Raw genomic sequence first — 15,013 nt, forward strand, 5'->3', positions numbered from 1 at the left:
CTTCCTGGCACTATTAGTAGTTGCTAGAACTCCAAATTTTGTTCACCTCACTTTTACTGCACACATATCCCTTCCCTCCTCCAAGTAAAACCAAGGTGTATCTCAACTAGAAGAAAAGTACATCAGATGGCAAGTACTATGATCTTTTTTAAGATTTCATTCCTCCTCCCATTGTGAATGCAATTGCTACCTTCTAACACAGTGGCTTGTTTGATTGGACACCTGTATAGAGTCCTTTCCCTCCGGTGAGCACCATGTCCCTGAGTTATAGACACCAAAAGCCCATTATCCAAACCCTGGGTTTTTTTTTTTTAATTGAATAGAGTTGCTTTATAATGATGTGTTTATGCTCTATAGCAAAGTGAATCAGTTATAGACATACAGGTGTGCATGCTCAGTCACTTCAGTCACGTCCAACTCTTTGCAATCCTATGGACTGTAACCCTCCAGGCTCCTCTGTCCATGGGAATTCTCTAGGCAAGAATACTGGAGTGGGTTGTCATGCCCTCCTCCATGGGATCTTCCCGACCTGGGGATTGAACCTGTGTCTCCTCTATCGCAGGCAGATTCTTTATCCACTGAGCCACCATGAAGCCCATAGGTATTCATATACACATTCTTTTTTTAATTTATTCCCTGTGCTATACAGTACACACACACACACACACACACACACACACACAGACACACACACACATATATAATTAACATACTCTATACAGAGAGTTACATACATGTGTGTGTATATATACTATATATACCTATATAGTGTATGTGTCAATCCCAACCTACGAGTTCATCACACTCCCACATCCCCTTTTAGTATCTGCAAGTTTGTTTTCTACATCTGTGTCTCTATTTCTGTTTTGAAAGTTCATCTACATCCATTATTCTAGATTTCACATAGAGTGATATTATATGATACTTGTTTTTCTCTTTCAGACTTACTTCACTCTGATGACAATCTCTAGGTCCATGCACATGTCTGCAAATGTCACTATTTTGTTCCTTTTTATGGCTGAATAATATAAACAATCAATAAGGGATTAATCTCTGAAATATACAACCCCTGGATTTTTTGACTGAAAGCTCATTATTATTTACTCATTGTCCTTCATGAATAATCACCAAGCAGATTACTTTTAAAACTAGCATCAGTGGGTAGAAATAACAACAAAATTTTGGTTCAGTAAAGGAAGTGCGTGACTACATGCTCAGTCATGTCTGATTCTTTGTGACCCCATGAACTATAGCCCATCAGGCTCCTCTGTCCATGGGACTTTTCAGGCAATGATACTGGAGTGGGTTGCCCAAACTCATGTCCATGGAGTCAGTAATGCCATCTAACCATCTTATCTTCTGTCATGCCCTTCTCACACCTTCAATCTTTCCCAGCATCAGGGTCTTTTCAAATGAGTCAGCTCTTTGCATCAGGTGGCCAAAATATTGGAGTTTCAGCTTCAGCATCGGTCCTTCCAATGAACATTCAGGACTGATTTCCTTTAGGATGGACTGGTTGGATCTCCTTGCAGTCCAAGGGACTCTCAAGAGTCTTCTCCAACGCCACAGTTCAAAAGCCTCAATTCTTCATCACTCAACCTTTGAGAAGGTAACAGGCAGGAAGGCCAGGGGTCTCCAAACGGAGGAAATAAGCTGTAAATGTCAGATATTTTTATCTCTCTTAAGCAAAATGGCAACCCACTCCAGTACTCTTGCCTGGAGAATCCCATGGAGGGAGGAGCCTGGTAGGCTACAGTCCATGGGGTCGCAAAGAGTTGGATACGACTGAGCGACTTTACTTAAGTGGCAGGAGGAAACAAACTAGAGATATTTTTTTCCTTCTCTATACAAATTTAAAAGGAGGTTTCTCTTAAAATGCTGCATTGCCATGACATCTGGTTTCACCTGAAGCTAACTATTCTCAAACCTCGAGTTAACCAATACATTTTTTCATGTGGAAATGTTTGTCTTAAGCTATGTTAATGTACCCCAGACTCTGTCTTCCAGTTGGTTCTGCCAAATGGCTCAGAACCTGCTTGACAAACCAGTATGTTATACTCAGATATTGTTCCCCTAATCTATGTAAACGAAACTATTTGTATGGTAATCTGCCCTTCTACAAGATTCAAGTCAATCATTTTGTGGCCTGGGATGAATTATTTGGTTCCATTCTGAGTTTTAAGACATTCTTTTCTTTTCATTAGCAGACTGCTAGTGCCTATATAACATCCAGCTGAAGACTAGCAGGGGGGCACCCTTTCTGCCCCCTTCTGATGCCTGTGTCAGATGCTTTCTCTATCTCCTTGATACTTTAATAAAACTTTATTACACAAAAGCTCTGAGCAATCCAGCCTCGTCTCTGGCCCCGGATTGAATTCGTCTCCTCCGGAGGCCAAGAATCCTGGCATCTTATCGTTCAGCAACAAGCCTTCACTTTCTTTATAGTCCAAATCCCACATTCATACATGACTACTGGAAAAATCATAGTCTTGACTAGATGGACCTTTGTTGGCAAAGTAATGCCTCTGCTTTTTAATATGCTGTCTAGGTCAGTCATAACTTTTTTCCCAAGGAGCAAGTGTCTTTTAATTTCATGACTGCAGTCACCATCTGCAGTGATTTTGGAGCCCCCAAAATAAAGTCTGTCACTGTTTCCACTGTTTCCCCATCTATGTACCATGAAGTGATGGGACCGGATGCCATTATCTTAGTTTTCTGAATGTTGAGTTTTAAGCCAAACTTTTTCACTCCCCCTTTCACTTTCATCATTATGATTTAGCTTGATCTAAATTATTATATACTGTATTCTCTCTAAAGATTTTAAAGCTAATTGGATTTCTGATTTGGGGTAAGGATGTCTCAAAGGTACTATCCGAAGATACATCTGGCTCCCACCTTTGATGCCATTAGGTGTGGCCCTTGAATTAGGGGAGAGAAAGCCTCATTGATCTATTTGAACTTATATTTCAGCTTTATTGTCAGAAAGTAATTTGTAATTTTACCTTGCATCCATCCAAACGTCCCCCTCCCCGCTAATCATTCACTTTCATTTAAACAAATACTAATTTTTCCTTAATCAAAAGTTCCCTTAGAGGTTGTAAATTGATTTTCCATTTCTACCATCCCTTTTGTATGTATTAGTTTGTACTCTTCTGTAAAGTAGGATTTTTCTTACACAACTGGAATCATTTGATGAATTTGAAATATTAGTTTCCTATCAGATCAAATAAATGCTTAATTTTTCACTTCAGTTCACAATGTTCAGAGTTGGGATAATTGTCACAGCTGACCCATTGTCACTTTTGGTTCATGAATTTTCATAAATTTAATCTATTAAAATCAACAATTATTCTTTTTGATTCTCAAATTGTTACAAATTTGGCCAGTTTCACTTGGCTTAATGTCTTAATGTTGAAACCTGTGTCAGAATTTCCTTCCATTTTAAGACTGAATGATATTCTACTGTATGCATATATCATATTTTGCTTATCTGTGGATGGACACTTGGCTTGCTTCCACATTTTGGCTATTGTGAATAATGCTGCTTGAATATGTGTGTACAAATATCTATCCCAGTCCTTGCTTTCAAATGGGTTGCCTTTAGGCTCTTTTGATAGTGTGTTTTGATGCAGAAAAGTTTTAAACTTTGATGAAGTCAATTTTGTCTGTATTCTCTTTTGTTACCTGTGCCTTCAGTTTCATCTCTTAGAAATTATTGCCAATCCAATATCATGAAACCTTCCTGTTTTTTCCCCAAGAGTTTGGCTCTTACATTTAGATTTTTTATCCATTTCGAGTTAACTTTGTATGTGTGCTTTAAAAAAATTTTTTAAACCCTTGCCTGAGATCGACATGTATGCACTGCTATGTTTACTTGTTTATATCATTTATTTATTTGTTTTTGGCTGTGCGGGGCCTTCATTGCTGCATGTGGGCTTCCTCTACTGCAGAGAGCAGGGGCTACTCTCCAGCTGCGATCACGTCTCTGGTAGTGGAGCACAGGCTCTAGGCCTACTGACTTCCGTAGTTGCAGCACAGGCCCTCGGTAGCTGTGGCTTGGGGACCCTGGCGCATACAAGCTTCAGTAGTTGTGGCTTGTGGGCTCCAGACTGCGAGCTCAGTAGTTGTGGTACATGGGCTTAGTTGCTCTGAGGCATGTGGACTCTTCCCAGACCAGAGGTCAAACCCAAGTCCCCTGCCTTGGCAGGTGGATTCTTATCCACTGCGTCCACCCCCAGGGAAACCCATGTATATGGTGTTAGGTAAGGGTCCAACTTCGTTTCTTTCCATGTGGATATCCAATTATACCGGCACTGTTTATTGAAAAGATTGTCCTTTCCCCTATTGAATGGTCTTGTCATCTTTTGACAATCATTTGACCATATGTGTAAGGATTTTTTTCTTGGCTTTCTTCCTTTCTGTTGGTCTATCCTTAATGCCAAAAATATTGTTTTGATCCTGTAGCTTTATAGTAAGTTTTGAATCAGAAAGTGTGAATTTTCTAATTTTGTTCTTGCTCTTTTTTGCAAGAAGTAGATTTTGACAGGGATTGCATTAAAACTGTATATTGCCTTGGCTATATTATTTCTCTCCCTTTTTTCTATGTCTTTAATTTCCTTCAGCAGTATTTTGTTGTTTTCAGTGATTAAGTTAAACTCTGGTTATTTCTAAGTAAATATTTTTTAAAATTTTATTTATTTCTGACTGCACTAGGTCTTTCCCTAGTTACAGTGTGTGGGCTTCTCATTGCAGTCACTTCTCCTGTTGCAGAAGACCAGCTCTAGGGCACTCAGGTTTCAATAGCTGTGGCTTCTGGGCTTAGTTGCCTTGTGGCACATCCCTTCCTGGACCAGGGATCAAACCTGTGTTCCCTGCATTGGCAGGCAGAGTATTCTTAACCACTGGAGCACCGGGGAAGTCCCTAAGTAATTATCTTTGATGCTATTGTACATTGTTTTCCTACTTTCATTTTTAGGTTACTCATTGCAGTATATAAAAGCAGCGACTTTTTTGTGCTGAATTTGTATCCTGGTAGTTTGCTTAACTTATTTATTGGCTCTAACAGGTCTGTATGTCTGTAATCTTTAGGATTTTCTACATGTAATATTGTATCATCTGAGAAGAGAGATAGTTTTACTTCTTTTTCCATTTGGATGCCTTGTATTTATTTTTCTTGCCTAATTGCTTTGGCTGGAACTTCCATTGCTATGTGAATAGAAGTGATAGAGGCAGGCAACTTTGTCTTTTTTCTGATCTTAGAGGGAAAGCACTCAGTCTTTGACCATTTACTGTGATGTTAGCAGTGGGTTTTTCATGTTGAATTTTTTTTCTAGCCCTAGTTTCTTTTAGTTTTTTTTTTTTTTTTTTTTTAATCATGAAAGGGTATTGGAATTTTCAAATGCTTTTTCTGCATCGGTTGAGATGATGTGTTTTTTCACCTTTATTTTACTTATGTAGTCTATTACATTGATTGCTTTTTGTATGTTGAATCAGCCTTGCATTCCTGGATAAATTCCACTTGGTCATTTTGCATAATCTGCTTAATATGAAGGTTGATTTTTTTTTGCTAGACTTTGCTTTTTTTTTTTTTTTTTTTTAGGATTTTTGTACCTATATTCATAAAAATGTTGGTTTATAGCTTTTTTTTTTTTTTACTTGCGATATCTTTGTCTAGCTTTGGTATCAGGGCAATGCTTAGCTCATGGACTAGATTAAGAAGTAGTCCCCTTTTTCCAGTTTTTTTTTTTTTTTTTTTTAACTGTTTAGCTGTGTTGGGTCTTAGCTGTGGCACTTGGGATCTTCATTGCATCATGCAGAATCTCTAGTTGTGAAGCATGGGCTCAGTAGTTGCAGCACATAGGCTTAGTTGCCCTGCAGAGTATAGATAATTCCCCAACCAGGGACTGAACCCGGGTCCCCTACATTGTATGGTGGATTCTTAGCCAGTGGACCACCAGGGAAGTCCCCTTTTCAATATTTTGTTAGAATTTGAGAAGCACCGACATTTTTCTTTAAATGTTTAATGTAGGTTTCAGCATGAAGCCATCAGGTTCAGGATCTTTCTTTGTCCTAGAAGTTTTTGGTTACTGATTTACTAGTTGTGGGTGTATTCAGATTTTCTATTTTTCCATAATTTGGTGTTGGTATGTATTGTTTTTCTATGGTTTTATCCATTTCATTTAGGTTATCCAATTTGTTGGCATGCAACTGTTCATAGTACTCTATTCTTACAATTCTTTTCATTTATATATAACTGGTAGTAACGTCTTCACTTTCATTCTGCTACCAGTCATCTGAGTCTTCTCTTTTTCTTGATAAGTCAAGCTAAAGGTTTGGGAAGTTTGGTTATTTTTCCCAAAAGCCAACTTTTGGTTTCAGTGATATTTCTCTAATATTTCTTTCCTGCTAACTTCGGGTTAATTTTATTCTTTTTCTAGTTCCTTAAGGCGTAAAACTGGGTTGTTCGTTTGAGATCTTTTAAAATTATAAACATTTATGGTTATAAATTCCCTCTTAGCATTGCTTTTGCTGAATCTTGGAAGTTTTTTAGTGTTGTTTTCATTTTCGTTTGTCTAAGTAGTTTCTAATTTTCCTTGTGGTTTCTTTTTTGACCTACTGATTGTTAAGAGTATGTTCTTTAATTCCATAAATTTGGACATTTTCCAAAATTCTGCCATTATTGATTTCTGTCTTTTAAATTTTCTTGAACCTTAATTTGTGACCTGATATATGATTTATTCTGAAGAAGAATGCACCATGTGCATTTGAGAAGAATGTGTATCTTGTTGTTGAGTAGAGTGTTCTGTATATGTTTGTTATATCTAGTTGGTTTATGTGTTGCTCAACTTCTCTTTCCTTACTCATCTTCTGTCTGGTTGTTCTATTTATTATTTACACTGAGATATTGACATCTCCAACTGTTGCTTAGAGCTGTTTATTTGTCCCTTCAATTCTGCTAGTTTTGGTTTCAGATACTTTGACCTATTATTAGGTGTAAATTTTTATAATTATGCATCTTTTTGCTGTGTTGAACCTTTATTAATATACTGATATATAATATCCTTTGTCTCTTGCAACCTTTTTTGATTTAAAGTCTATTATATTTGATAGCCATTAGTATAACTATGCCAAATCTTTTGTTTACTATTTCCATGGAATATCTTTTCCCATCTTTTCACTTTCAGCCTATTTTTGTCTCTGGATCTAAAGTAGTCTCTTGTAAACAACATATAATTATACCATGTTTATTTGAATCCATTCTTCCAAACTCTGTCTTGATTGGAGAGTTTAAACTGTTTATATTTAAAGTAATTAATGATAAGGAGGGATTTCTGTCATTTTCCTCTTTGTTTTCAGAATACATTTAGCTTTCTTGCCCCCTTGTTTCCTGTATTATATCTTTTGTGTTTAGTTGGCTTTTTTTTGTAGTGAAACTTTAATTCCCTTCTCATTTCCTTCTGTATATATCATTTAACTATTTTCTTTGTGTTCACTGTAGGAATTAAATTTGACATCCCCAAATTATACCATACTAATTTGAATTTTTACCACTTTAATGTGATTAAAATAAAAGCTCCATCTAGTTCTGTCCCCATTCCAACTCAGTTATTAATGTCACAAAGTTACATCTTTATGTATTAATAGTCCAAAAATACAAAGTAGTCACATTTTTTATGCATTGGTACCTAAGAAAACTCTTTTCCTTCATTCTCACTCTCACAACACTTACGACATCAGATATGTGGGTTTTCTGCAACAAGAAACTAACTGCCTGGAATTAGTGACAGTCCTGCAGGTTAAGGGCTTAATCCCACAGACTGTCCCCTATCCTTTATTTCCTCTTTTCTTTAATATTTATTTTTAAATTAAAAATAATTTTATTTATTTATGTTATTTATTTTTGGCTGTGTTGGGTCTTTGTTGCTGTGTGGGTTTTTCTCTAGCTGCAGTTTGAGGGCTTCTCATTGCAGTGGACTCTCTTGTTGTGGAGCACAGGCTCTATGGAGCTCAGGCTTCAGTATTTGTGACACATGGGCTCAGCGGTCACAGCTCCTGGACTCTAGAACACAGGCTCAGTAGTTGTGCACAGGATTAGTTACTCCATGGCATGTGGGATCTTCTCAGCCCAGAGATCAATCCCATGTCTCTTGCATTGGCAGGTGGATTTTTTTTTTTTTTTTTTTTAACCACTGAGCCACAAGGGAAGCCCCGCTATTTTTATTTGTTTGGCTGTTCTGGGTCTTAGTTGTGGCATGCAGGATTTTTAGTTGAGGTATACAAGATCTTCTAGTTACAGCATGTGGGACCTTGAGTTGTGGCATGGGAACTCTTAGTTGTGGCATGTGGCATCTAGTTTACTCACCAGGGATGGAATCCAGGCCCTCCACATTGGGAGCATTGAATCTTAGCCACAGGACAACCAGGGAAGCCTTTACCCCCTGATTCAGACACCAATCACAAATCCAGATTGTCACCTTGGCTTCTGACCAGCTGTCTGTAAATTGGGACCAGTTTCTATGACTCCTCCTGAGATCTGATAATTTTCTAGAGCAGCTCACAGAACCCAGGAAATGTTTATTTACTATTGATGATTTATTACAAAATTGTACCTTAAAGAATACAATTGAACAGCCAGGTAAAGAGCTACATAGAGGGTGAGGTATGGAAGAGGGGTACAGAGCTTCCATTCCCCCTCAGGTACACCACTGTCCTAGCACCTCCATATGTTCAACAACCCAGAAGCTCTCTGAGCTCTGTACTTTAGGGATTTTTATGGAGACTTGATCATGTAGACATCATCAATTATTAATTCATTTTCTAGGCCCTCTCTTGTCTCTGGAGAATGAGGGATAGGGCCCCAAAGTTCAAGCTTCTAATGATGGGTTAGTCTTTCTGGTGACCAGCCCCTATCCAGAAGGTCACCGAGCCACCTTATTAGAACAAAAGATGCTCTAATGGTAATAAACTCTCCCAGCATTTATCTGGGAATGACTTAATATCTCCTTCATATTTGAAGAACAGTTTTGCCAATTGTGAGATTTGTGGTTAGACAGTTTCTTTCAGCATTTTGAATATATCAACCCACTGCCTTTTGGCATCCAAGGTTTCTAATGAGAAATTTGTTAAGAATCTTATTTGGGATCTTTTATATGAGTGATGAGTTACTTTCTTACTGCTCTCAAGATTATCTTTGTCTTTAAACAGTTTGATTATAATGTGTCTCAATGTGGAATTCCTTGATTGATTTTATCCTACTTGAAGTTCACTGAGCTCTTTGGAGGGCTATATGCATGTCTTTCATCACATTTGAGATGTTTTCACCCATTATTTTTTCAAGCAGTCTCTCTGCTCCTTACTCTCTCTCTTCTAGGATTCCCACAATGCATATGTTGATCTGCTTGATGTTGTCCCACAGGTCATTTAGGCATTCATTTCATTTTTCTTCAATCTTTTTTTCTTCTTGTTCCTCAACTTGACAATTTCAATTGTCCTATCTTCAAAGTAGCTGATTCTTATGACTACTCAAATCTGCTTTTGAATCCCTCCAGTCAGTTTTATCTTAGTTATATTTTTAAGCTCCAAAATTTCTTTTTAGTTTATTTTTAGGTTTTCTTTCTCTTTATCGAAATTACCATTTTGTTCATACATCAGTTTTGTGACTTTGTTCACATCTTCTTTTAGCTCTTTGAGCATCTTTAAGACAGACAGTTGTTTTCAATTCTTGGTGTAGGAAGTTCACCATCTGGTCTTTCTTAGACATTTGTTTATTTTTTTCCCCTTTGAATGGGTCATAACATTCCCGTCCTTTTATTACTCATGAGTTTTTTGTTGTTGAAAGTAGGACATTTGAATCTTATGATGTAGGAACTCTGGAAATCAAATTCTTCCTCTTCCTCAGGGTTTATTGATTTTGTTTATAGTTTATTTATTTATTTTTTTATATAGTTTATTTAAATTGGTGTATGCTGTCTCTGTGGCAGCATCAGCCTGAGAGGTAAGCTTAAGGTTTCCCAGATATTTTATGAGTCTGGATCTTTTCTTATGTATGTATGGTGACATTCTAAATTTCCCATATATGTGGTTGATTTTGAGTATGTGTGTGTGTTTGTGTGTGTGTGTGCTCAGTCGCTTGAGTCATGTCTGACTTTTTGCAACCCCAAGGGCTGTAGCAGACCAGGCTCCTCTGTCCATTGGATTCTCCAGGCAAGAATCCTGGAGCGGGTTGCCATTTCCTCCTCTAGGGTATCTTCCCTACCCAGGGACTGAACCTTTGTCACCTGTGTCTCCTATATTGCAGGCAGATTCTTTACCCACTGAGCGACCTGAAAAGCTTTTGAGTATACTAGTTCTTAAATGTATGGTTCCCAAAAGGTGAAAAAGAGAAAAATGAAGGGAGAAAGAAACAGAGGCCAGGGACTTCCCTGGAGGTCCACTGGTTAAGACTCTGTGCCTCCACTGCAGGGGGCAGTTTCCATCCTTGGTCTGGGAACTAAGATCCCGCAAGCTGTGCAACATGACCAGAGAGAGAGAGAGAGAGAGAGAGAGAGAGAAACAGGTGCCAGTCCTTTGAAATACCCTGTAGGTTCTGTCATTTGGAGGGAGAGAGGTTTGTGACCATTACAGTGGGAGTTGCAACAATGGCTTTCCACCTCTGTCTGCCCATGATCAGAAGCAGCAATTAGTGATTAGAACACAGATTACCCATGATTTGGAACCCAAGGTTTTCATTGCCCAGTCTGACTCCCACAAGCTGAGGCAGGCTGCTGCAGAAACGTGTGCACAGCTTTCTGTATGGGACCCGGATGTTTGGGGATAGCCACCAACTACCTAAGAGCTGAAACTGACTGTAATTAGCTGCAGTATGCCTTTCCCAACTTCCCTTGAAGTCACAAGCATTTAATAGACTCCCTTGTTCCCAAGTAATTACATCAGGCAAATTCTGCAGTCAGGGACGTGAATTCCTGGTGCTTCCCACTCTACTATCTTCCCTGGTGTCACTTCAGCTGTGTCCATTTGACACAGCCCTAATTATCTTGGGAAACTCCCTTATTTTCTGGCATGATAAGAAGCACCAGGTTCACTTATTCATTCCTTGTTCCAGACTTCAAGTCAGGAAATTCTCCCAACTCTTGCTTTTAGTAAGGAATGGAATTGAAGGCAAAAATCTGAGCATGAGGGATTTGTGCTTGTATAAAATATTTGCTATTTCAATATAGCATTATTTTTGTTTCTGATTTACATAATTTCACTTATGCTGAAAATCCGGATTTCTCACAGTATTGTGTTAAAACCTTTTTATTGTGATAAATAGCACTCAAACAAAAAAGTGAATGTAAGTGCACAGTTTAATGGATTATTACAGAATAAAGACCTTTGAAACATTGTAAGCACCAGGGAAGCTGCTATAGTTTCCCTGATCATTGTCTCCTCGCCTCCCTCCCCTCTGTTATCACTCAAAGCCTATTGTCTGGACATAACTTGTTTGAATTCCTCTGTCTGCCCTGTGGTGTTCTTGTAATTGGTAAAAGCTGCAATTACTTTCTTAAGTTTTTTTTTTTTTTTTTTAAATTTGTGTTTGAATGTTGTTAATTTTTCCTTGATCTTCAACAGCACTTTTCTGGTGAATTTTTCTTCTCTTTTGAGAAGGTGCAATCTTCCATTTCTGTTTTGGTGTTTTAGAATCTTCTGTGGATACTGTATTTTATTCAGGTTTTAGTTTTCATATTTGAATGGATCTGTCTTTTCTGGAGAGATATTGGGGTTGTGTTCCCATTTTCTCAGCTCAAGAGCTCTCTCTATTGGAACTGTAATTGACATCTTTAAAAAATATGATTCTTGGATCCTGTCCTGTTTCAAGAAGTTCTACCACCAATCTCTTCTCTTTTACCTTAATATCAGTCAGTCAAGGAATATTGCCCTTGACTTCCAAGACGATCCCTGACACTTTTAAACAGTGCTCTTAAAAGTCTTCCCCTTTTCTTTATTTCCTCCAATGCTTGATCTCAGACTTAACCTCTGCGTTCCTACTCAGATGAGAGCCTCTCCCTGCCTCCTCCAAATTAGTACCTCTAAAATTCTTAAATTTATTTTTGGTTATGGTGGGTCTTTGTTGCAGCACACAGTCTTTCTCTGGCTGTGGTGAGTGAGCTCCTTCTTGCAATGACTTCTCCTGCTGAAGCACGGGCTTTAGGAGAGGGGGCTCAGTAATTGCGGTGCACAGGTTTACTTGCTCTGCGGCATATGGGATCTTCCTGGACCAGGGATCCAACCCATGTCCCCTGCATTGGCAGGCAGATTCTTAACCACAGGGCCACCAGGGAAGTCCTGAGAGCCTCTTCTGTAGAAAAATATTTGTGAATGGTTTCTAAGTTTTGCCAAAGCCAAGACCTCTCTGAACCCTCCATTCTTCTTTTATGGTTTTCTGAACCTGTTCTGCTAGTTTGGGATGATCTTTCACCCTCACATTTAAACATAATCTTGAATTTGAGAGTTTTCTCAGAGTCTTAGCTGAAAATGCAGGTTGTGGAATATTTTATTTGCTCTTTGTACTTTTTATTGTCAAGCGAGTGTAATCTCCTTGGTTTTGTCTTATCTCAACAAAAATTTGGAGTGATGGACATTAAAGCCCTCGGCACGTCACAGCTCTTGGACAGATCATGTTATAGCTCTCGGGTCTCGAACAGACTGTGTTATAGCTCTTAGACAGATCAGTGTTACAGCTCAGTTTTATTTAGAAAATAGCAGGAAAATACATCCTCGAGGTATGAGGGCATGCCGACTCAAAGACACGAAGAGAAGAGAGAACCCTGGCCCTTTGGCTCCTCTTTTTATATGTTTTTTCCTCCCCCCTGGGCCTGCCCTATGTAAATTGGGCTAGCAAGGAGTGCTGTTTGTTCTACCTGAGGTCCTCACTCCGGTCCTCAGACCTTCCTTTGACCTTCTTATGTTCTGTTTTCACGGGCTTTTCCTTTCCTTGTCCTTTAGTCACTGCCATTTTGGACTCCTGTTTCCTATTCTAACCACCTAACATTATGAAATAAAACTAAAAGCATACCAAGCAGGTAGAGTGGCATGAGTTACTTCTAGGCTTCCATCATGCTTCTATCAGCCAAACTGGCATTTTATTTATTTATTTGCCACACTGAATGGCATGTGGCATCTTAGTTTCTTGAACAGAGACAGAACCCAAGCTCCGTGCAGTGGAAGCAAAGAGTCTTAACTACTGGACTACTGGGGAAGTCCCCCAGACTTGCATTTTAGAAAACCCAAGCTGGAGAATGGCCTGAAGGTGGGATAATTCAGGCAAGAGAGGATGAGGGCTTGGATTAAGGTGGGGTCTGGAAATGGGGACATGAGGAAGTGTGGTTTAAGCTATGGTGCCTCTCCCCTGATTTTCTTTCTCCAAGGATGCTGAGAAATCAATGTGCAACTTGACCATATCTTCATCTCCTGGAAGCAGTGAAATGCACACCTCTTGGAACCATAGTCCATTAGGTATTCAACACGTCCCTAGTGCGCAGAGCTGCAGAGGGCCCCCTTGGCTTCTGCTGAGGCACCCAGGCAGAAGTCCAGTGAAATGGGGCCGCAGTTCAGCATGGCTCTGCCTGACCACCATATGAGCTACTGCCCCCAACTGACTTTCACCCCTTCCCAGATGCTTTTCACTCAAGGAATGCCTCCTTCACAGCCAGGAATGATGCTTTTCAAGGGACCCCAGATGATGCTCTCAGGAGAACCCAATATTCCAGGGATGGCCATGGCCTTTGGTGGGAATCTAAGGAAGCCACCAGCCTCGCCTCCCAGTGGAATCCCAATGATGTCCCACATCAGAATGCGAGCAATGTCTCATCCTGGCCTCTCAACAGTAGCTTCTAACAGAGACCCTTTACCACCTAAAGCGTTATTAAATCTGTTAGGTACACCCATTTCTGATTCATGTGAATGTATGTCAAAAACCACCACAATATTGTAAAGTAATTAGCCTCCAATTAAAATAAATAATTTTTTTTAAAAGAAAAAGAAATGGAAGCCTTGATCCAATGTATTACAAAAGGCAAATAAGGAAGTGGACAAAAACTTAAGTAACAGAAAAAAGGCATTTTTATCTGTAGATATTAGCTTCTGTGCTAAATTTAAGATAATCTCTCAATGCAGTTGGACAATGGAAGCAGCAGATATCTTAAAATAAGAATAAACATTCTCCAAAAATAAAATCCTCACATGGGGGTTTCTTGGCTTAAAAACTCAGTGCCTTGACTGAGATACTCACCAGCACTTGGCTTTGGGGAAGGAGAACCTGTTACATTAGAGGAAGATTTTCTTAAAGTCTCTAGATTGTGAGTTTAGCAAGATCTTCAACTCTTTGAGTGCATGACATCTTTGTTTTTTCCTTCTGAAAGAAAGTATGAGTTGGTTGAGAGATGGAGAGTGGAGATTTTAGGAAAATTATGGAACCCCAAAATTACTTTTTGAAAAAAAAAAAAGTTTTATTTTGAAATCATTTCAAACTTACAGAAAAGTTGCAGGAATAGTACACAGACTCTTATATGTCCAACCAGATTCCCCAAGTTTTAGTATTTTGCTACATCTACCTCATCATCCTTATTGTCATTCTCTCTTTCTCTCTGTATATAGGTAGACATATTTGCTTTATCCTGAATCATTTAAAAGTTAGGTTGCACACAATGCTCCATTAATACATCAGTACTAATACTTTAGTACACCTTTAATACTTTGGTGTCGATTTGCTCCACAGTAAAACCAACAAGCAAATCAGATTAACATTGGAGCAATTTGACTATGTAATTTAAATGCCCCACTCACATGACTATTTTTCCGACATCTTCTACAGGTCCAAGATCCAATCCAGAATCGTGCATTTAGTTGTTACATCTCTTCATTCTCTTTCAATATGCAACAGCTGTTTGGTCTTTCCTTGCTTTTTATAATCTTGACATTTTTTAATGAGTGCAGACGCACACTCTATAGCCCATTCTCTGCAACAAGAGAAGCC

The 15,013-nt window shown here is 38.7% G+C and overlaps 1 pseudogene; it reads left to right on the forward strand.

Annotated features, from left to right (window-relative positions):
- Positions 1-13,421: 13,421 nt before the first annotated feature.
- LOC136164197 (Krueppel-like factor 17) lies at positions 13,422-14,883 on the forward strand (annotated as a pseudogene).
- The last annotated feature ends 130 nt before the right edge of the window (positions 14,884-15,013 follow it).

Source organism: Muntiacus reevesi, chromosome 3 (assembly GCF_963930625.1).
Source record: "Muntiacus reevesi chromosome 3, mMunRee1.1, whole genome shotgun sequence".
Lineage (NCBI taxonomy): Eukaryota > Metazoa > Chordata > Mammalia > Artiodactyla > Cervidae > Muntiacus > Muntiacus reevesi.